At 45.0% G+C, this 24,577-nt stretch overlaps 1 protein-coding gene across 3 annotated transcripts in view; it reads right to left on the bottom strand.

Annotated features, from left to right (window-relative positions):
- The window catches only part of PLEKHG5 (pleckstrin homology and RhoGEF domain containing G5), a 252,202-nt gene that overhangs the window by 144,111 nt on the left and 83,514 nt on the right, over positions 1-24,577 (bottom strand). The window contains exon 1 of one of the 3 annotated variants that reach the window (XM_033922903.1): positions 23,201-23,296. The exons of the other annotated variants lie outside the window; for them this stretch is intronic. The gene's annotated coding sequence lies outside the window, so the exon portion shown is untranslated. Of the gene's footprint in view, positions 1-23,200; positions 23,297-24,577 lie in introns of those variants that run through there. 3 annotated transcript variants of the gene reach the window in all.

Raw genomic sequence — 24,577 nt, 5'->3', positions numbered from 1 at the left:
TCTTGCCCCGAGTCCCTACAACCAAGGTGCCTACAAGCACATCAATATAAACTTTAAAGAAAGGAAAGGGGAAAAAAAAATAAAAACAGATTCTCGGATAAATGATTTCAAACCTCCTCTTGCTCTCTGTTCCCATGGCAGCCTCTGCAAAGTGCTGAGAGATGCGAGGACTGAGGCAGTTACCTCATAAATTGCTTTCGTTTTCTTGGCGGAATGGTTATCTCTGTCCTTCCTCACCCCCCCACCCCCCCCCCTTGCCGCTTTGTGCAGACCCAGGGATTCGAGCAATCACAAAAGTTCAAGTCAAGAAGGGAAGCATAAGCTGTGCGCTTTTTTTTTTTTTTTTTTTGCACCAGGAACAGATGCTGCTGCGTTTTCCGCAGAGGGGGAGGGGTTGCTCTTGTTCAATTGTCCCGGAATATTCCTAATCCGAAGGCTGTTCAGATGAGGCCTAAGTAACATTATCATGTTTCATTAAACACGCTTTACAGAAAAATATTTTGAGGGGGAACCTTTGTATTAAAAGTGCAGGAAATTTTGCATTTACCGCACTTTAACCGCAATAGCTACAGTTCAATAAGAGCGCAGCCCAAGCGAAAAATACAGAGGGCACGCCAAGCATCTGCCTTACACTTACCCACAGAACATGGTCTGAGATATAGCATGGGTGCCCCTGCGCAGCGCGCTAAAGCATGCAACGCAATTCCAGAGCAAAGAAAAAAAAAAAAATCCAAAGAGAATGTTTGTGGCAGCTTATCTCCTCCAATCATTCCCTCTGATCCAATCCCTCAAACAGCTCAACCCCACCCAATCCCCCTAAAACAGGGGTGGGCAACTCCGGTCCTCGAGGGCCGGAATCCAGTCGGGTTTTCAGGATTTCCCCAAAGAATATGCATTGGGGAAAACCCGACTGGATTCTGCCCTCGAGGACCGCAGTTGCCCACCCCTGCCCTAAAAGGTTATCCCCTGCATCAAATCTCCCCCCTTACCAAAGTTACCCACTCATCTGATCATCCCTTTCACCCCTGCATCAAATTCCCAAGAGGTTACCTCTCAAAATACACTCCTCAGAGCAACAACCTCCCATACCCTGCCCCTTCCCCACCTCTCCCCCAGGACTTACCCAAGGGGTCTCTCAATGTTTTACAGATACAGGATTTTAACATATATGACCATTTAGACTTAAAAGCATTTATGGTATCTACTCATAATACTAACGGACCTCAGAAAGATCAACAAATTGCTACCCCACGGAGGTCTATCCCCATGCACCATTTTAGTAGCCTTCCTCTGGACCAAATCCATCCTTTTTATATCTTTTTGAAGGTGCGGCCTCCAGAATTGTACACAATATTCTAAATTAGGTCTCACCAGAGTCTTACATAGGGGCACCGATACCTCCTTTTTCCTACTGGCCATACCTAAACTGTTCAAAGTTTTATTTATTGAATACTTGTTGGAATATTCATATCTGTCTCTATCTCTACCTCTGTCTTTATATTTTATATCTTTACTATTCATAAATTGTTTTCTCAGGTACTTTAGCTAGATTGTGAGCCTTTGGGACAGTAAGGAGCATCAAAGCCATACTGTTCCATAACGAGAACAAGTACCTGTCTCTTCCACTGGCTTACTCAGCGCTATGTGGAGTTGGTCGAGAATCCGGTAAAGAATTACAGGATGTCTCTCAAAGTCCATGTCCTTGATGCTCATCTTGAAATATTCAAGGAGACATTAGGAGGAGCAATGTGAGTGCTTCCACCAGGATATACTGGACTTTGAACACCACTACTAAGGACAATATAATGAGAACTTGATGGGAGACTACGTCTGGGGGCCAATTTGTGAACATGACTTAAAATATACCGTATTTTTCGCTCTTTAAGACGCACCTGACCATAAGATGCACCCACCTGTAGAGGAGGAAAAACCAAGAAAAAAAATTTGGTTCAGAATTTGGTTCGCTGTTGTATCGGGCGATGGTACGTCCGCATCTGGAGTACTGCGTCCAATATTGGTCGCCGTACCTTAAAAAGGATATGGTGATACTCGAGAGGGTTCAGAAGAGAGCAACACATTTGATAAAAGGTATGGAAAACCTTTCATACACTGAAAGATTGGAGAAACTGGGGCTCTTTTCCCTGGAGAAGCGGAGACTTAGAGGGGATATGATTGAGACCTATAAGATCACGAAGAGCATAGAGAAAGTGGAGAGGGATAGATTCTTCAAACTCTCGAATACTACAAAAAGGAGAGGGCATTCGGAAAAGTTGAAAGGGGACAAATTCAAAACCAATGCTAGGAAGTTCTTCTTCACTCAATGGGAGGTGGACACCTGGAATGCGCTTCCAGAGGGCATGAAAGGACAGAGTACGGTACTGGGGTTCAAGAAGGGATTGGACATTTTTCTGAAGGAAAAGGGGATAGAGGGGTATAGATAAAGGATTGTTACACAGGTCCTGGATCTGTTGGGCCGCCGCATGAGCGGACTGCTGGGCACGATGGACCCCTGGTCTGACCCAGCAGAGGCACTGCTTATGTTCTTATGGTTTTTCCTCCTCTACACATAGGTGCATCTGGTGGTCTGGTGCTGGGAAGCCAGTAGCCCAAAGAAGCCTGCAGCCGAAAGAAGCAGCCCCCCCCTCCCGGTACCTTTTAACAGGTGGTGGTCCAGCGCAGTCTCCTGCTGGACGGCTGCCTTTCAGTTGCAGAGCGGTGAACAATGCAGGAGCGCGACCTTTGCGCTTCCTGCCTGGTCCTGTGCCGCTCTGTGATTGGCTGCAGTCAGTTCTCACATCGGCTGACTGCAGCCAATCACAGGACTACTAGACTATTGCCAATTACTAGACTACAGCCAATTACTAGGACTACTAGAGTAGACTATTGCAACATCCCCTATCTCCCGTGCTCTGCTACAATAACGAAACAACTACAATTCAAAACACAGCTCTAAGACTCATCTACTTATTGAGGAAACATGACCACATCACAGAGGCACACCTCAACTTTCACTGGCTTCCAATTCCAGCAAGAATACTATTCAAATTCTACTGTCTACTATTTAAAACTTTAAACTGAGATAGCCCAACCTACTTGAACAATCGCCTCATCCAAACCACCTCAACCAGACATAGGAAAACTCACACCCCATTCATACACCCGCCAATCAAAGAAGTTAAATGGAAAAAAACCTATATGATGGCCTCCTAGCCACTCAAGCAGCAAAAATAGACAACCAAATCGCCAACCTTCTGATAACGACCCCAGATTACAAAACTTTCAGAAAAGAAATAAAGACTATACTTTTCAAAAAAATCCCTGTGAAAGTCCTAACCTTTCAAGCTTCCTTCTTTCATCCCTCTAACCCCCTGAACCCCCAAATCAACCTGCTCTACTCTTTTTCCCCCCTAAAAAGGACCAGAAATCTTTTTGTAAAACACCCTCTTTAACTCTTTTGTAATCCGCCTTGAACCACAAGGTAATGGCGGAATAGAAATCCCTAATGTCATGTAATGAAAAATTGAAAATTTGGCATTTTCACATTTTAAATAGGTAAATTGCAAAATTTGACTATCCTGGTCACAAAAGCAAAGTTTTAAGGAAATAACAGACATTTTCTATACTTTTTAGGCATGAGCAATTAGGAAATTGCACTTATTGCATAAATGATGTCATATAGGAACATAAATGATGTCATATAGTGTAATCATCAGCTCTTTCAGATGGAAGCTGCCGAGTGATATCACTCTTTTTTCTACGAGTATTTTTGCAAAATCGCTGTTCCCACTATTCGTTCATTTGCTGCTGTCCTTATCAGTATTTTACAAAGGGCTACACCTTGAGCCCATCAGCCTTTTGTAAAATACTAGGGAAATGAGAACCTGGATGTTCCATTTGCCACACAGAGCCCCTGTGCAAAATGGGACATCACAGGTCTAGTGCTTATATTACGGAAACCCCACTGCAAACATGTTTTTCTTCTAACTGCTCATTTTCTTTTTGCAAATATTATCCCAGTGGATGCAATATAATCCATCACAGAGTGCATTTTATCAAAGACCCTATTTTTCACTGAGTTAAAATTCCGTGCAACGAGCGCAGACATGGGGTGTACGGTTTCCACATCTGCACAGGAGTTGGCTGGAAGCAGCTGTCTCTGCCATGTCAGCCCCCGCTGCAGCTGTGTAAACAGCCTATCCAAACTTGACTTCCACCGAGAGGCCTCTCTAAGCAGCGGCACAAAATTCTCAACCAAGGTCATGCAGTCGGCACAGTTCACCGTATGAATGAAACTAGTACAAACACACCGGGCCGGAGACAGCGTGGAAGCTCTGTTTGCAGACATTCTGCTCCCGACACTCATCTGTGAGGTCACGTCACTTGAGGAAATGTTGAGGGGAGGGTGATTGGGTAAAAGTGAATTGATATTACAGCAGGGCCCAACTAGCTTTAGCTGTGAATAATTTAGTATAGCTGTGAAGGTCCTTATTGCAAGCCTAGAAGGGTCGGCAGGAGTAACATAAGGAAAGCATTTCTTCAGTGGAAGGTCACTAATGGGATAAAGTACCTTCCCCAAGCAAGTATCTTCCCAAAAACAGTATTTGAGTTCAAGAAAGGATGCGACAAACACCAAAGATCCTTAGGAAGGTCGATGTAGATAGAGAGAGGTTAATTAGGGTCAGAGCTGCCGAAAGACAAAGCCAGGTTTTGGAAATCAGATATTCGTGGTTGTTTATTTTGAATGATGTTCTCGTTATTTTGTCGTTGGGGCTTGCCGAGAAGACTTTTGTTTTCTCTGTGTTTAGTTTCAGTTTGAAGTTGGTGGGCCATTTTTCAATTTCTCTCATTGTGTGTGAAAGGATGTCAATAATTTCAGTTGAGATGTCATTTAAGGGGATTAGGATAGATATATCGTCTGCGTATATGTAGTGTTTTAAGTTTAATTTTTGTAGTCGGTGATCTAAGGATGCTATGTAAACGTTGAATAATGTAGGCGATAGAGGGGAGCCTTGGGGTACCCCTAACTGGTTATTCCATGGGTTGGAGTGATTTCCATTGCTGGCTACTCGGTAGGATCCGTTTGTTAGGAATTCTTGGAACCATTTCTTTACCTTTCCTGAGATTCCCATTGCATCAAGGCAAAGAAGCATGATTTCGTGGTCTACTAGGTCAAACGCACTGCTGAGGACTATTGAACCCTCCCCGAGTTCAAAGGTCACATTTGGAAGCCTTCATACATGTGCGGACGTCGGCACAATGACATCACAGACATGCACATGCGTATGACATATAATGGCCGTGCATGCACATAATAATAATAATAATAATAATAATTTTATTCTTGTATACCGCCATACCCAAAAAGTTCTAGGCGGTTCACATTCATTAATTACGGTCCGCGGTGATACACGGATTTACAATATATTGACAAAATTACAAATTTACAGAATTGTAACGAAGTTACAGAACTGTCAAAACTACAAAATTATAGAATTGTAACAAAAAAAATTACAAGCGATGAAGAGGGGGGGGGCGAGGGGAAAAACTATAACTGAGATTTAGCAGGGGTAGTGGTAAGACAGAAGGAAGGGTTGGTACGCGCTAGCGAGTGTGAGATCTAGTGTGGAGGGGGGGAGAGTGGGAAAGGGGAGAAGCCGGTGACAAATGGGATTGAGATCACTGTTCACGGAAGAGGCTTCCAGTAGCGGTCTCTGAGCTCAGGATTTCCAAAACCCGGACAAACTGCTGGGTTTTGGAAATCCCTACCGGCACCAGGACAGTCCTCTAAAAAGAGGATATGTCCGGGTTTTTCCAGACTTATGGTAACCCTACCCTGGGTGTCTAAACACTTAGAGCAGTGTCCTTCAACCGCTGGTCCGCAGAAATTTTCTGCCGGTCCACAGGGCCAGCACCTCCATCTGGCAGAAGACAGTGTTCTTCAGCCACCAGTCCACGGTGCGATCAATGCGGCGTCTTTGGGCTGGCTCCCTGAGTGCTGCAGAGGGAAGGCTTCCAGATGAGGTGCGGGATGCGCGTGAGGAGCCGCTGCCCACAGCTTTGTGCAATGCAGCACTCAGGGAGCCGGCCCGAAGACGCTGCGTTGATCGCACAGTGGATCAGCCCAAAGATAACACCGGGGGGCAGGCCAGAAGGCAAGGCACAGCATGGAGGGAGAGAGACAATAACGGTAGGGAGAATGCTTTTATTTTTTTTTTTATTTAGTGGTTGATTTGTCTGTTCAGGAAGAAATTCATTTGTTTCCTTTCCTCTGGGGTTGTTCTGCTTGCAGAGTCTTGCATCTTAGGGTTTGTTTGTGAATATTAGTACTTTGGTTTTTGGTTCTGCATTTGTTTGGGGTTATCTCTTTTCTGGTAGGAATGAATGCTGAAAAGCATACAGTGTGCTTTGTGTATTTTAATTTTGTGGTTAACCATTATGTGTTGTTAATACGATTATATTGTATGTGTGTATATATGAAAAATGGATGAAAAAAAATGGTGTTACAATTAGTACAATTATGGGGGCGGGGTCTGGGGCGGAGATTGGGTGGAGATGGGCACGACTTAACCCGGTGTTCTTCAACTGCCGGTCTGCGGACCGGTGCCGGTCCACAAAATAATTATTTTATTTCCGCCGGTCCATAGGTGTCAAAAGGTTGAAGAACACTGCTCTAATCTGTTCCAGTAAATTAGGTGAGCAAACGTTCTGTGCCCTACAAACCTGTGCTGAGATTCAGAATTATGACCTTATTTGCCCAGTAAATTAATGAAACCAAACCTAAACCTGCTGCACCAGATTTGCTCCGATGTCCTATATTTGACTTTGAATCATTTAATTCTTGACCTAAATACTTGTGGGCTATCAGTTCACTGAGTTGAACGGGCAGCAAAAATGTCCCAGTCCGGCGCTGTCGTGACAGAGCCTTCTCATGCCATCCTCACCTGTGCAGTTTCTTGCCCTCCACCCATTACTGGGTCACTCACTCCTTCCCTCTAAAAAGTGCCTCAACCCAGAGCTCTAAACCCAGTAGGCTGCATGCCAATGAGCGGTCAGCATCTCACCTTTATATAGTCCCACAAAACATTAGAGGGACCCAGCTAGCAACGTCATTTGCTTTTTATTTAATGATGGATATGTGGAGGACAGCATGCTCTTGTGTAATGCACATGGCTTAACTATAATAATATTTAGGACTGTTGTAACTGACAGTATTTTCCTGTCATCAGAGTAGTCTTAACTAGAGAATGACATGGGGACAAATTTTTCCCCGTCCCCAAGGGAACTCATTTTCCTGTCCCCATGAGTTCTTTTCCTGGCCCTGCCCCGTTCCTGCAAGGTCTGTCCTCATCTGCATAAGCCTCAAACATTTTCAAATCATAAGTAGCAACATTCTAGGGCTCACATTGTGATGTCATAATGCCTCATTCCACCAACTCCTAAGCTCCATCCTCATCTGCACAAGCCTCAAACACTTTAAAATACAGCTCAGATTGTGATGTCATAATGCCTCATTCCACCAATGCCTAAGCTCCACCCTCACTTGCATGAGCCTCAAACACTTTAAAATCAGAAGTAGCAACATTCTAGAGCTCGGATTGTGATGTCATAATGCCTCATTCCACCAATGCCTAAGCTCCGTCCTCACCTGCACAAGCCTCAAACACTTTAAAATCATAAGTAGCAACATTCTAGAGCTCGGATTGTGATGTCATAATGCCTCATTCCACCAATGCCTAAGCTCCGTCCTCATCTGCACAAGCCTCAAACACTTTAAAATCATAAGCGTTCGAGATTTGTGCGGTTAAGGCAGAGCTTACAGGAATGGGGCAGGGGTATGGGCAGGGCCAAAACTTGCGGGGCCGGGAAAAAAATTTGTCCCTGTGTCACATCACTCCGTGAGAAAGCTATATCGGAAAACCTACTATTACTAATCATTTCTATAGGTCTACTCGATGTACACAGCACATGCAGGTACGCTCTTGGTCCCTAGTGGGCTTCCAATCTATGGCAAGGTCTCGCAAACTTTTTCGAGCTGGGGCACACTAAACCTAGTGTCCCTGGCTCGAGACACCCGGAAGTGCGCTGGCGTCAGATTGATGATGTCACGCACCAACGTCAGCGCATGCACAAAGGCCCTTCAAACGGGCCTTGTGCTGAGAGAAGGACCTGCGCTAGAGAGAAGGGCCGGCAGAGAGAAGAGGTGCCGGCATGGGGAGATCTCATACAGGACGTGCCGCGGCGCACAGTTTGCGATACACTGATCTAAGGTGTAGCAGTGGCATTGTGAGGGTGGGTGTCGTCCCTCCCCACCGCACGCCTTCTTTCTCTGTACCTTTTTAACATTGGCATGAGAAGCCACCAACTTTCTGCCTGCGTCGGCTTCGGCGCTCTCTCCGACGTCACATCCCAGGCGCAGAGCCCGGAAGTGATGTCAGATAGAGCGCCGAAGCCGACACAGGGAGCAAGTTGGTGGTTTCTCGCGCCGAAATTAAAAAGGGACGGGAAGAGGTGTGCGCACGGCAGGGGGAGGAGTGGGAAGTGGGGCGAAGAGTAGTAGGGGTGCCGGAGCCCTGGGTGGTCCGCCACCCCCCTCCCCCTGCTCCTTAGGGAGGCAACGGAGGGTTTTGGTGACTTGCCCAGGGTCACAAGGAGCTGAAGTGGGGTCCAAGCTCTTATCTCACTGTATTAACCATTAGACTGGTAATCCTCCACTCACTGAACAGCTGCCTTAATGGTGCAACTATCCTCCCCATATGGGCACAAAAAGGGAGGAAAAAAAAGGTGGGGGTAAATCCCTCTATAGCAGTGGTCTCCAACTCAAACCCTTTGCAGGGCCACATTCTGGATTTGTAGGTAGTTGGAGGGCCTCAGAAAAAAAATAGTTAATGTCTTATTAAAGAAATGACAATTTTGCATGAGGTAAAACTCTTATAATTTATTAATCTTTCCTTTTGGCTAAGTCTTAATAATAATATTGTCATTTATAGCTAAAGAGACATGATCAAGAAACTGTTTTATTTTACTTTTGTGATTATGATAAACATAGCGAGGGCCTCAAAATAGTACCTGGCGGGCTGTGAGTTTGAGACCACTGAGTTAAGGGGAACAGCTAATCTGTTGGCTGGGTTGGAGGGCAGAGGGGAGAACAGGACAATCAAGCCATTGTGACATCACTGATGAGGCTGGCTTTTATTGGTGGAATGAGGCATTATGACATCACAATCTTAGCTCTGCTTCCCAAAGACAAACAGGATGCCATGGTTATAGTTTAGCCAGTGATCTCCAACTCAAACCCTTTGCAGGGCCACATTCTTGATTTGTAATGTAGGTAGTTGGAGGGCCTCAGAAAAAAAATAGTTAATGTCTTATTAAAGAAATGACAATTTTGCATGAGGTAAAACTTTATAATTTATTAATCTTTCCTTTTGGCTAAGTCTTAATACAGTAACAATATTGCCATTTATAGCTAAAGAGACATATGATCAAGAAACTGTTTTATTTTACTTTTGTGATTATGATAAAAATACCGAGGGCCTCAAAATAGTACCTGGAGGGCCGTGAGTTTGAGACCACTGCTTTATAGTGCAGCGGGGCATTCGAGAGTTCACACACTGGTCAGGGCTTCACTCAGTGGCAGTGAGTGCACTAGAAAGCCACACCTGAGTATTGCAACAAAGCAAAGTGTTTTCTTCCACTACTGGGAATCCCTGGAGACAGTCTTTAATTCCTAACACTCACAGCCATAAACAGTTCAGAGAAAACCAGAACAACTTTCTTCCACTGGAGCTCAGGTGCCCACCTCGAGACAACAGAGCAGTGCAATGAGCTTCTCGGGGCCCTCGATCAACCAGAACCTTATCACAAACTACGGGAAATTCTCAAAAGGACGATTTTTCATTCAATCGTTCTTTTGCTGTCAACGCACATAACTCGCACCTAGGACAAGAGCATCACAGAGACTGTTGGGGGGGGGGGGGTTTCAGCACTTCCACCTACACGGCTTCTGTGCGACAAAGCAAGAAAAAGAATCTGTCTAGCAGATGTTAAAAGCCCCACATGTCGGAAGCAGCAGCGTGCAATGCAAAGCCCCGGTGCGGAAATCGGCCCGGAAATGAGACTGACCAGGCGATCAGCGACCGAAGAGCCAGCGAGGACATATTTAAGAGCAAATAAAATGCACCCCATCTTCCTGGGGGGGGGGGAGCCCCAAGTTAACACAAGCTGCAAATTTGTGCACCACCACGTCCCTTTCCACCCCCCACCCCCCCCCCGAAACACAAATCCGGCATGCAATTTCACCTTCTCTGTAAGTGCAAAATAATTCAGCTGGCTCGTGTACTTTTCTCTAACCAGTCTAGGCATCCAAGACCCAGTAAAATCATTCCCAGCTGAGAACAGATCACAAGGAGAAATCAAAGCAGGAAAGGATCCGGCTGAATTTCTATCGTTTCAATAGCCCAGGATCAGGGTGACAAACCCATCTCTAGTCCCATCCCTTCCCCCAAAGAGCTTGCACTCACCTCTCAAAGGGCAGCCCCTCCCCCCCCAAAGCCCCTGTCAGATCGGCCGCACAGCGGTGCAGTCAAACGGCGACCAAATCCTCCGAGTGCAAAGATGTGCTTTTCTCCCCGCAAGACGTGGCAACAACAACAAAAAAAAAACCCCAAAAACCACCAACCCTTTCCCTAGATCCTTAAAGAAAAAGCCGGCTTCCCTCTCCAAGCAGGCGACTAAGCCAAGCTAGGCTTGCTGACTCATTTCTCCAAAAGGAGCCCGTGTGGATTTGTTGCTCTGACAAAATATTGACGAAGCAGGTAGGGCATTTCACTGGCTTCCAGATGAGTAAGGATCCCCCCCCCCCCCAACACACCCCACCCCTTTAATTTGCTTTGCAGTGGCTCATTTCGTTTGCTCACAGGAGTAATAATTTATAGGCCTGCGGTGGAGATGAGCAACACTGAAAAGTATAGTGTTGCCTTCCAGCTCTGGGCTTTGCAGTCTGCCTTCTCTGCTATTTTTCCTCTCATCCTCCCTCCCTCCCTCCCTCTAGCCTGTCAAGGCTGGAACTTAAGCCTTCAGGGCTCTTCTAGATACATCATCTCCCAGGTGAGCAGAGGGATCGGTAAACACCTGTCTGAGCATCGGGTTTCCGAGAACTGGCATCCAGAGCAGGACCACAGAGGGAAATCTGGTCCCTTCTACGGTGTCCAAATAATCCAGCTAATTTTTATTCCCAGAGGGTGCAGAAATAGGGGCGACTAATTCACCCCAAGAATGAGAAGGGGGCTGCAGACCTTCCCATAAAACCGACCTCGCAACAACCCAGGGAAAGATATAATTGTCCAGAAACTAGAATTCAATAGCGCAATGTCTCTCTTCAAACTTTTTGGGGCTCTCATAGAACTCTTCACCTACATTTTCATGAAGGTCTTACTCCTGATTCTTCCTCATTATTCAGCCTCGCTTGTTTTTTTAACGCCCACTGCTGTGGCTGAAATAAACCTGGATATATTCTCTGCTGCTATCAAGAAAGCGCCCAGCGCTGAGTATCTGGATTCAGGGGTGACCAGCGCTGCTATGGATAGCGGCGATATTAGGACCACGATCATGAAATCGGAAAAAGTGGTAGCCCCAAAATGCACTCTGTCTTCCTCAGGCACTTTTACTGGAAAGCCCACGATAGCACACGATGCAAATTCACGCACCACAATATCCCACCCCCAAAAAGGATCCAATCATTCGGTGGTGAAGCGAGGAAGGGTGACGCCCAGGACAGCGGCACCCAGCATTGCCATGTCGTTTGCCCCCCATTCTTCCCCACCGCGCCTGCCCCCCACTCTTCCTCGCCACGCCCCTCCCCCACTCTACACTGTCATGCTGTGGGACCTCCATGCAATGCCAAGCGTCCCTGCCCCTGTGTACCTCTTGAAATGTTCGCCAGCACCAGCAGCACCTTCCACCTGCTGCTCGCGCCAGCCTTGGCACCCTTCTGACGTCACGACCTGGTCCCGCGTCCAGCACATGATGTCAGAAGGGAGCAGAGGCCAGCGTGAGCATCAAGTGAAAGATGCTGGTCACACCAGCAAACTTTTAAAGAGATACGCGTAGGGGCACCGGTGCCCCCCGGGACAGTCCGCACCTCCTGCTCCTCCTTACTAGGCCAGCTTACAGAATAAAAGTCAGCTGCATGCATAACTTAATTTAATAACTGAATGTTAATTGGAGTTCATATAGTAAATGGCAGCAGATAAAAGACCTGAACGGTCCATCCAGCCTGCCCATAAGTTATACCCATTAAAAAAATACATGATTAAATTAACTTGTGTCTTCTTTGATATTTCTGGGTCATAGACTCTAAAGTCCACCTGGTATTGTCCTAGGTTCCAACTGCTGAAGTTCCATCTAATCAAGCCATTGTGACATCACTACTGAGGTTGGCTCTTAGGCATTGGTGGAAGGAGGCATTATGACATCACAATCTCAGCTCTGGAATGCTGCTACTCTTTGGGTTTCTGCCAGGTAACATAGTAAATGACGGCAGAAAAAGACCTGAACGGTTCATCTAGTCTGCCCATTAGCTATACTAATTAAAAATACCTGATTAAATTAACTTGTCTCTTCTTTGAGTCTGGGTCTCAACTTGTCTCAATAACTTGTCTCTTATTTCTGGGTCGTAGACTGTAAAGTCCACCTGGTATTGTCCTAGGTTCCAACTGCTGAAGTTGCCATCTAATCAAGCCATTGTGACATCACTGCTGAGGTTGGCTCCCAGGCACTGCAATATATTTTTGCTTCAAATATCCCAAACATAAATAAAAAAATGAAGCTACTTATCTTTTTATAGATCTCTTTAAATACTTAATAGTAAAATCCAAACCTTATTTATTGTACATTTTTAAATACATTTATATATAAACATCACCTAATGCACTTTACATTACCCACACCATGAGAATAACCTCTAAAGTGTTTAAAATTCCTCATCTCATAGTCCACTTATTGCATGTTTGTCCATCATCAGTCCAATCCAGTTGACGAACGGACTGTTTCCAATGTTCTCAAGTAGAAATATGTTGTCAGTTCCTTTTTTTTTTTTTAATTATCATAAAATCCACTTTCAATGAAATCGACTAAACTTATCAACACATCAGTGTCCCCCCTCAATACCAGCCTATGTTTCGCCCGAGAGCATCTTCAGGAGCCGAGACCCAACTAGGAACCCCTCAGGGTGGTAATTATTATACCTAACACCACATCTTTTGTATTTCATAAACAGTCATCCAAAATGGGTAACATTTTCTTTGGCTCTAATTCTTCTAATCCTCACATTAGAAGAATTTGAGCCAAAGAAAATGTTACCCCCTCTCTCCCCCAACACCAAGTTCCCTCCTTCCAATCCCCCTAACCACTCTCATCACCTCAAAACAACATCCTGGGGGTCTAGTGGACTAGGGGGGGGCATCAGGTCAAGTCAGACACCCCCCCCCAGCTTAAAGACCCTCCACCCCCAACACCGCCAGGATGAACCGGGAGGGGGAAGGGCTGCCATTTTAAAGAGACAGCCCTTCAGACAGGAAGGAGTGAACATCCTTCCTGCCTGATTTTCCACAAAAGGTAATTGGGGCTGGGCGGGGCGATGTCAGAGAGTCCTTGAGATGAGGGGGGGTCCAACCTGACCCCTTCCAGCCCACTAGACCACCAGGATTTTGTTTTGGGGTAGTGAGAGTGGTCAGGGGGTCGGAAGGGGGAGCTTGGTGTCAGGGGGCTTGGTGTCAGAGGGTCCTTATTTTGGGCCCCCCTGCCATCAGGGCTGCAGGTTTTTTTTTTTTTTTTTTAAAAAGCTGTTGTGCCTGTGTTGTGTGTGGACAATACACGCACAACAATTACCACACACACACAACAATTACGGAAATTAGCGAGTGGAAACGGAGGTCTCTTTTGTGCATCGCTGGGTGTTTGGGAAGGGGGGCTTGTGGGGGAGGCAAAAGAGGGCGGACTGTAATATTACCCCCCACACCCCCCTCTGCAGTAGGATCCATGCGGACCCCACGCCAAGGCCGCTTTCTTTTTAAGGCCCTGCACTTTTAGTTCTATGGGGGTCCGCGAGATCCTCTTTTTAACGTCTACCTTTACTGGCTGCAGACCTTGCGGATCTTAACTGCGTGCCTGGGACCACAAAGATCCTCGCTTTAACTCCCTCGGACCTCACAGATCCCGCTCATCCCCGAGGTGAGCAGATTTTTAAGGGCGTGCGGTTAAGATCTGTGAGGTCCGAGTCCCGCGGGTGATCAGCAGGCTGCCCGCTGCTGGCTGAAAATCACCCAGTAAGGTGTTAGGATGTCAGCATTGTTTTCTATTTATGATAACTGCGGATGATATTATCTCTCTATGTTGTATTTTAATGTTTGGTTTGTATTGTTGGTTATTTTATTGACCACATATGAATTGAAGTTAATAAACTAAACTATTCAGGCTTCCATTCTCTTCCAGATCTCAAGCAATGGGGCTCCAGTGCACATAGAGCCTCTCCTCACGCCAGGCCCAGCCCAGAGTCAGACACAGAAGCAGACTGCAGTGCAAACCTACAGGACAGCCACAATCTGAATTCTTCGCTTATGATTCAGTCCTGAATTAAGAGCATTCGTCCCAAGTGCTTCAGTTTTGCCATAGACGATTGCTTCCCTTGGTTTTATACCAGCAGGTGAGGACTAGAAGTGAACAGGGTGTGGTGGAAGGGGGGGAGGCGGGGTTTGCCAGCCTGCACATTCCGATTCAAGCCGGGACCTGAAGGCAAAGTCTGGTTAAGATGTTGTAACAATCCTGCGGCATCCATGTGTGCAGGGGCACCGTGGAGAAGCACAAAGTGAAGCTTTCCTCAGATCTCACTACAAAACAAGACTACGTCTCTGCGCAGACATTATATTGGGGGTGGCGGGGGTGGGGAGGGCAGCCTTTGCACTTAAGATGTGCCACGTGGGAAGGGTTAGCTTTTACAAATATCCAGACAGCCAATTACCTGGGGGCAAAGTTGTCCCCACCCTGTTATTTATCAGACACTTTTCACTCCAGGAAGCATGACTGCACTGTAGAAGAACTAAGCAAATTAAGAGAAACTGCAGGTTTGCATTTTAATTCTTCATCATAACTGAAGTTTGGGGGGAGCAGGTTTGCGTTTTAGTTCTTCATCATAACTGGAGGACACCCCAAGAAACTAACAGGAAACAGATTTTAAACAAATTGAATGCTAGTCTATATCCAGTAGTCAGTGTTTTTATAAACAGTGGTGACCACCGTGGGCAGAATTTGCCCTGGATATTCAGTACCGGCCATGTCTGGGTACCAGTACTGGACATCTGTAGCTAATTTGTGATACATTGGCTACCGGTGCTTTTATGCGGGTCCCAGTCAAATATTGGCCAGAGCCCGCATACAAACAAAGGTCAGACTGGCACCCCCAGCCTAATCTCCCCCCAAACATCAGAACTTCCTCTCCAGCTTGACGCCCCTCCCGTCCCCCCAAAAGAAAATCTAAAGATTTCCATGGCCCCCACCCCCAGAGCTATATTTATAGAAGCCCCTCATGGTCTGACTCTGACCTCCTATCCAAAATGGCTGCTGCCCATATTCTCGCTAGACCACCAGAGACTTCTACAGGGCTCACAGGGAGGCTGGTGGGAGCTCCGGAAATCTTAGATTTTCTTCAGGAGGTGGGACTGGAATGGGAGGCCCACTGGACCTTATTAGAGTTTAACCAGGCAGGGTCATAGCAAGCTATGTGTGGGTAGTGTAGCCATACAGGGTGCAAGGGAGGTTTGAAGGACAGTATCCATTGTTTTGTTTTGTTTTGATTCACTAAACTGCTGTCCGATTAATCTCCTACCCGATCCGATCCACCCATGAAAAGGAATTTTTTGTGTTGTATAAGTATTGTTAAAACTTTGTGTAAGAAACCTTTTTTTTCCTTGGTATCATTTGATATTTTAAATTATTAAATTTATAAATAAAAAAAAAAAAAAAAGCAGAAGAATTAACCCCAATTGGGTTTGCCAATCCGAAACGAAGCGACTGCTGAAGACCAGTCGCTTACTATCCTTGCTGACTCTTCTGCCCTGAAATATCAGTATCGAGGTTACAACCCCATATAAAACAACCATTTAAATTAAAAATAAAACTGTAAAATAACTTTACATATGCGTAAGAATTCATTCCTTTTTTTATATATTCTGTAAAAAGTGCATTGTGAACCCGTGGTTTGAACCCGCGGGGTTAAAGCATGTTCTGTTTGATAAATGTCCTTTAGTCTGGCTACACAAAAATCTAATTCACTGCGTTGGTCACAAATCATTTCTTTTTAAAAATGTCCAACTCGTAGGGCCAGCAAAAGTACACTGCAGCCACCCCTCCCCCTTTCTTTTGAGCTCGCTTGTGCTTGGCGGGCAGCGCACTTGATACCAGCCAATGATGTGCGGGAATAAATTGCGCCCACTAACTACGTAATAAAGGGCGAACAGCAAGCGCATGCGTCAACTACATCAATAACCAACGAGGATACTCTGCGCATGAATTTCGATCAATCTTACAGCGATCCGTGGGATCGCTATAGGGCGTGCGTCCGATCAGATCATTTGCATGTAGAATCTGTTGGGAATCGGTCACTCGGCAAAACTCGGGCAAGAATTGCCCAACAACAATCCAGTCTGCAAGTTTAGTGAATCTAGGCCTTTGTTATTTGAATGTTCTCCATACTATATCATGTCATTGTTTGTATTGTATTGATGTATTGTATTTCTGTTATATGATTGTTCTACAGTGTTTATAATACTTAAGTGGCAGTGTTGGGGGTTTTAACATCAGTTTGAGAAGCATGGTGTGTTGGTAAATCAGCATGTCTTCTTTTATTGGCCCTTTCTGAAACCTTTGATCTTATTGATCATCATGACTTTCTTTTGGAAAGATTGAGCCAGATGGGTTGTAAGTAAGGCTTTGGCCTAGTTGAAATCTTATTTGGATTCCAGAACTTATGCTATGGGATGATAACTATTCCTTTGAATATTCTCCACCTTATAGGGTTCCTCATGGTTCTTTATGGGCCTACATAGCTTGGCATTTGACAGGGTTGAGGATGGACTGATGGATAGCAAGCCATTTAAGTTCCCTTTGAAAGGCGGCTGAGATTCAACAATATGAGATCGGAATTAGAGAATGATACGGTGACAAAATTCATCACCGTCCCCGTGGATAACCGCGGGAAACCATCTCGATGTCATTATTCAAGGAAAGAGGGAAGAATCAAGAGTATGAATTGGCTCAACCACAGACCCTTAAGCCTTGCATTGAAGAATGTTGGTGTAGAAGGACTGAGGTTGAGATAGACACGTAAGAATGACACAGGATTGTTTCCCGCGGGGACAGGAACGGTGATGAATTATGTCACCGTGTCATTCTCTAATCGGAATAATAAGGTATTTTATTAGAATGGATGACCTTTGGAGCAGATTTGTGTGGCAGATTCTTTGTAATCTTACTTCCTTTGAAAGCAATGCAAGTAAAGCCCAGATGTCCCAATCCGTCCTCCTTTTTCTGGAGGCATATGGTAACCCCGAGATTATCCTCGAAAAAGTAAAGTTTAGTGGTCCAAACTAGCTTGTTTAAGGATAAAATAGATTTCTAAGCAAGGAACTATTCTAATGTTGGCATTTGTAGCCCTCCTGATCTCCAAAAGAGTCCAAAGCAATGTTATGTACATACTAGGCAGTAACAATGAATACGGAAGGGCTTATACTTTAGTGATTAAACATTAGTCAGGTATGTACTAAGCAAATGGGTTTTTAAGCCTTTTCGAAAAGACAGATAAGGAGGACATTGTTTTATATGCACTGGCAGACTATTTCCTAAAAAAAATTGTTTAATGTACTGTATAAAATAATTCTATAAAAACTTTTTAAAAATGTATCCTGAGTGTTTAAGCAGCAGTCGGCCATTTTCCCCCATAAGGGTTTTTTGGGGTTTTTGGGGTTTTTTTTAAAGTTTTTTGATATTTCGCCCCCTCTGGTTTCATAACAAGTACGTGAACATGACAAGACAAATGATGGGTTAGGGAAACATGTTTGTTGTGGGTTGTGTGCTCTGCAGGGATATCAAAAGCTTCTGACAAGCCAGAACCTATTCTCACTGCACACAGTAATTCCGATTTAATGGCTGCTTAGATGAGGAGAATTCGGTCTCCTTCATCGCTTTGGCCTGAAGAGCTAGAAATAGCTTGTGAATTTTCTTTCAGAAGCATATTCTTCAGTCGAAAAAATGGCAAGAGTGTTCCCTCTTTAGGGAAGTTTACTATGAAATTAATATCATGTTTTACACTTCCCCCTCCGTATTCGCGGGGGTTAGGGGCAGAGCCGGCCCGTGAATATGGAAAAACCGCGATTAATATTCGGGCCGGTTCTGCCCTTATCCCCCGCTTCCCCCGGCTATTTTTAGCCCTGAAAGCCCCCCCCTTTAAGCATTACCTGGTGGTCTAGCGGGTTTTCAGGCAGAAGCGATCTTCCCACGCTCCCGCTCCGTGCAGATCGCTCACAGGAAATGGCTGCCTTGAGCTCCCGTAGTCTCTCCAGCCATTTCCTGTGAGCGATCTGCAGTGGGGTCTATTTACTTACTATGCATTTAATTCAAATTAATATACTGCACTAAAATCCCCTTTTACTAAACCGCGTTAGCGTTTGTTAGCGCTGGGAGCCGCGCTGAATGCTGCGCGTGGCTTCCAACGCTCATAGTTTAGTAAAAGGGATCCTAAATTAGATCCTTAGGACCACACCAATGCTTTCAGCCACTTCGCTGTGCAAGAAGAAAGTAAGCAATGTAACTCTCTATTTCTTTTCATATGATGTAAATTTGTAAATGTTAATTTCACTCTTCTTTCTTTTTATATATTTTGTAAACCACTCAAACGATCCATGATGGGCGGTATATCAAAGTTAACTAAACTTCAGTTGTAACCGTAACTATTCCCCTGACGTCTACAGCCTGTGTTCTGGCAGAAAAAGATTTCAGCATGTTAAGTGAGTGAGGATATATAATTAAGGAGCGAACCAAGAAGCGGAGGAAACGTCAGCAGAATGGCAGTAAACAATTATTCTATTAGAGAAGAGGCTTATAGGCCCAGAGTACTAATTAAGAAAATCTGGCCTACTGCAAATTAAGAGACGCTCTTACCAATTAATGCACTGTAGACTCAGGAGGAATACTTCAAATTTTTTTTTTTAGCGTCAACAATTCCGCTGTAACTGTGTAAAATCTAAGAGGTCAATATTCAAAGCAATTTAAGCAAGGAGAGGCTCTTGTGTGGTTAAATCCCTTGTGCGGGGCCATCCGTTGATATTTGGAAGCACTTAATGGGATGACCACCGAAAGTATCTACTAACCTTATAGCTGTTGATTATGTGGGAAGTCTGGAGGTGGAGCTATACTTAAGTGGTTAAGTACTGATATTCAGTGTTTGGAATTTTAAGTATCTATACGTATATTTGAGAATGTATTACTAGTCTATTGGGTTGGGTTGGTTTTTTTGTTTTAATTATTTTTAGTTGATCCTTTTTTTTTTTTTTACTCCTTTCTTCTTTTCCTGTTCTTTGTTTTTCTATTAAAATTGTCATTTCTTTTCCTTTTTTTTTAACCTTACACCATCTTTGGTATAGTAACACAGTAACATATTAGATGACAGCAGATAGACTTGTTTGCCCAACAAAAGAAAACTCGTAGTACACTCCTCCCTCAATATTCGTGAGAGTTAGGGGCAGGGCCAGCCCACGAATATTGAAAATTCGCGAATAACTTTTGGACTGGCTCTGACCCACCCCTGCCTTCCCCCCGGCATCCCGGACCTTACCTGGTGGTCTAGCAGTCTTTCGAGGCAGGAGCGATCTTCCTACGCTCCTGCCCCATGCAGATCACTCATCCAAAAATGGCTGCCCTGAGTTCCCGTAGTCTCGAGAGATTACGAATGGAACTCACGGCAGCCATTTTGGATGAGTGATCTGCACGGGGGCAGGAGCCATTTTCAGGACATAGACCACAGATGTCTGCCCAGCACTGGCCTTGTTCTCCAACTACTGAAGCTGTCATTAAAGCCCCATTCCAGTCAGTGGCATAGTAAGGAGGGGAAGGGAAGTGGTGTGCATGAGGCAGGAGGGGGGCAGGGAAGGAGCGTGTGGAAGTGGGGGGGGGGGTGGAGAAGAGGGTGGGAGAGGGGCACCAGCAGCCCAGGCGGTTCTCACCCTCGCTACGCCACTGATTCTAGTTCATCCAAATCTGTCCAGCCTCGATCAGGGCACAGACCGTAGAAGTCGGCAGTGATTAGATAGCAACTCGAGTAATTGTAAAGCAAAGCCAGTGCCGGGCAAAGTTTCTTTGGTTTCATTCAGTTCTATCGTTGTCCAATTTAACTGCACTTAAGTGATAGTTGACCACACAAACAGAGTGTGTGGGAGAGTGTGGCGCAGTGGTTAAAGCTACAGCCTCAGCACCCTGGGGTTGTGGGTTCAAATCCACGCTGCTCCTTGTGACCCTGGGCAAGTCGCTTAATCCCCCATTGCCCCAGGTACATTAAATAGATTGTGAGCCCACCGAGACAGAGAGGGAATATGCTTGAGTACCTGAATAAATTTATGTAAACTATTCAGACTTTTCTTAGGAGAACGGTATAGAAAATTGAATGAATGGTGTGAAAAGCTTCAGCCTCTGTTAACCAGAGCTGGTATTGTGACGTCATAATGCCTCATTCCACCAATAAGAGCCAACCTCATCAGTGATGTCACAATGGCTTGATTGTCCTATACTCAGCTCACTGTAACTACATTTTGATTTCTAGAGTGGCGCAGTGGTTAAAGCTACAGCCTCAGCACCCTGAGGTCGTGGGTTCAATCCCACGCTGCTCCTTGTGACCCTGGGCAAGTCACTTAATCCCCCCACTGCCCCAGGTACATTAGATAAATTGTGAGCTCGCCGGGACAGAGAGGGAAAACTGCTTGAGTAAACCGTTCTGAGCTCTCCTGGGAGAACAGTATAGAAAACTGAATAAATTTAAAAAAAAAAACCCAACAACACAGATAGTCAATGCAAATCGGCCTGTTTCTTTAAAAAAAAACCATGACTATTAATGAAAGGGGGTCATCCTAAAAACTGACCTATAGGTAGCTTTGTAGAACTGGTGTTTTGCCAGTCCCTCCCAGTTCAGCCTCCAAAGATTTTTGGTCCGAGCGGAGATGGACATCATCATCGGTTCATAGTCACTCACTAAAGCTGCTTTTTATCATTTAGATTTTAATCATAAAGAGACTTTTCAAAAAGGTACTTGAATTAAGTGATGATGTTCATTGCCCCAGTAAAGACACCAGTAGAACGCGGGGGTTTGGATGTTAGAGGTTCATCACTCACTTGGTTGAAGGATAACTAGACGACCTGTTTCTTATATCTTGGCTCAGTTTGGTGAGTAATATACATTTTTGCCACTGAAGAGTTTAAGTTTAGCCCATGCCTTTCCCAGTAATTCAAGGTGAGTCACATTCCAGTACAATAGGTTCTAACGTTGTTTAGATTTTTTTTTTTAATAAAATGAGAATCGGTCAATCCAATTACCGTATTTTTCAGACCATAACATGCACTTTTTCCACCCCCATCGCTCTTCTAAGACAAAGGCAGCCGTCCTGGAGACCGCCCTGGGCCACTGCCACTAAAAAAGGTATGGTGGGGGGGAAAGCTGCTGGCAGCTTCGGGCTTTGAGCTATGGGCTTTGGGCTTCCCAGCACCAGACGCAGCTACGTATAGAGGAGGAAAAACCAAGACAAAAAAAATCTGAACCAAATTTTTTTTTTTCCTTGGTTTTTCCTCCTCTACAGATGGGTGCGTCTTATGGTCCGAAAAATACGGTACTTTGATGTGCTCTTCAGAGAATTACAGTAAGAATCCTTGACTTGCCAGGACATATAGAAGCCATGCTTTTCTCCATTTAGATCACTGCCAGACTGTGGTGTAGTAAGGGGGGCAGGGAGTGTGGACCGCCCCAGGTGCCATGTCGGGGGGGCGCCGGAACCTCTCCGCCCCATTCCACGCTCATGCCATTCTTCCCCCCCCCCCCCATACCTCTGTAGATCTTTGCTAGCGCAAGAAACTTTCTCCTGCCTGTTGCTCGCGCCAGCCTGGCTCCCCCTCCGAATCACTTCCGGGTCAAGGGGCCAGGAAGTGAAGTCAGAGGGAAATCCAAAACTGGTGCGAGGAGTATGCTGGAGAAAAGTCACTCGCACTGGCAAAGATTTAGAGGTACGGGGTGGGGAAGGGAGTTTGGAGTGAGGAGTGGGGGGGAGGAGTAGGGGCGTAGAGAGGAAGGCCCCACCGCCTCAGGTGCCTCCTACCCTTAATAAGCCACTGCTGCCAAATCAATGCATGGGACAGTAGCTCATTTGCCTTTATCTGTGAATGGCGGGAGGGGGGTTGTTTTTGTTTTCTTTAGAGCCAAGTAAAGTCTGGCATGACGCAACTAAATTTACAGAAATCCTGCCTACGGCAACTCGGTACATGCAGCTGTAGACATCTTAGTGATCCGAAGCCCAGTCTGGACGCGGGTCATTGCCTACATTGTTTAGAAGGTAGAAAGCAGTGGGGGGAAAACACGCTTCTCATCTGGCTACAATTTCAGTCTTCCTGCTGCGTCTGTTATCTCCATGGCCCTCCTGCTCAGTGGCTCGCGGATGTCACAAGGTTTAACCTCCCCAGACAGAATATTAAATACACCTTCTAAGCCCACAACATTTTCGAGGTCTATGTAATATCATGTCTTGTTGTGCGATCAATCAAACGGCCAATATGGAGTTACAGTTTACAGATGTCATGTAATCAGCAAGTTAATATCTGTCAAAGTTGACCTTCGGTTCTCCTGGACTGCAATATGACACATCGCCTACATCCAGACTAGAATATATTCCTACATGTACATTCCATTTCCAATACTCACTGGTAAAAAGATTTGCAAGCGTGTTTTTCTTTGCTAACTTTATTTTTAAAAGGACTTAACCACGTCACAATTTTGACATAATGCAGTACCAGATGACAGCCTGGCCTCCGGAGTTCAATTTGGCAGAAACCAGCGCTCCAAACAGTTAACAAACAGCATTGTGGACACGGACATGAAAAAAATGGAAGGCAAACTTACCAATTTGCTCTGGGCTCTGTGAGGAAGTCTTTCTGGAAAGCTTTTGATAACATTTAGTATCAAGTCGCTGGATGCTTACTGCATCATAATTTCATTGAAATTAAATAAGCATTTGATTTGGGGGGGGGGGTTATAGCCACAGAGGGCAAGTGAAACCCATCTCAGGGCTGTCAATTCCAGTCCTTAAAAAGATAACGTCTTTTAAGCTTCTTATACACAAATGCAAAGCAAACATCTTTTATTATTTGACCGAAGCAGGACCGGAGTCGAAAGCTCCCTCGTCTGAAACCAGGCTCCCGATGCAACATCCAGCCATCCCTGGCTTTCCCTCCCTCCGGCACATTACGTCTTTTTAGAAGCGTGCGCGCACACACGTATTCTCTGAGAATTAGTGGACATAAAACTACCCTCCCCCCCCCCTCCAATAGGAGCAGGGTAATTAGCCCCGTTAGAATCTACCACCCTACCTCCCAAGGAGAGGCAGACAGATGGAATAAACCATTCATCCACACGCGTATGTCTCCTCCACAATAAGAGTGTTAGACAGATGCAGGGGCTCTTTTCATAACTCATAATTAAAATCCACTAAGTAAAGCTGCCATTAACAGTAAGGGAAAAACAGCGATTAATCTGCAGGGTACTTACAACCATGGCAGCCCGCAGACGTTACATCTGGTAAGGGCCCACAAGGAAGAAAGCACTTGTACCAGAGACTGCAATTTTAACCCAGCCTGAAGTTCTTAGAATATCTTAAAGCGAAAAGGGAGTTATGACTATTAATTATATGATTTGCTGCAGATGCTTGGGAACAAATTTTTCCCTTAAGTCTGAAAAAAAAACAAAGATGCATGGAAGTGTAATATTCCCGACAAATAATGACTATCTTCGGACCCAGAGTTTCCTATTAAGGGCATCTCAGTATCAAATATAAAATGACAGTAAACTCTGTGCATAAGAACATAAGCAAATTTGTGGAGCATCTCTGGCCCGCCAACCATCACCGTTGCATCTGAACAGGCAGATGTGCTAGGAATTTTCAAGTTTTCATTAATATTTGATGAACCGCTTATTCAATTTACTAAGCGATGTACAACTTCCTAAAAACATAGTTGTAAAAACAGACAAAATAACATCAGACTTACAAATTTAAAACAAACATGAGTCATGGAGGGCAGGGGGGGAAGTTACAATTCTTTGTTAGAGAGAATAAACAAAAAGGAAAAAGACAAGAGGGAGGGTAAAAAGTTAAAGACCTAAAGCATATGGTCGTAGGTCTAGAGATCAAATGTTGAATGCGTCTTTAAAAAGATAGGTTTCTAAAGATTTTTTAAAGGAGGTAAGATCTTTTTCTTCTCTAATGTACTGTGGTAGTGAATT

The sequence above is a fragment of the Geotrypetes seraphini genome, chromosome 15 (assembly GCF_902459505.1).
Source record: "Geotrypetes seraphini chromosome 15, aGeoSer1.1, whole genome shotgun sequence".
NCBI classification, from domain to species: Eukaryota; Metazoa; Chordata; class Amphibia; order Gymnophiona; family Dermophiidae; genus Geotrypetes; species Geotrypetes seraphini.
This window is presented reverse-complemented; position numbering and strand designations above follow the sequence as displayed.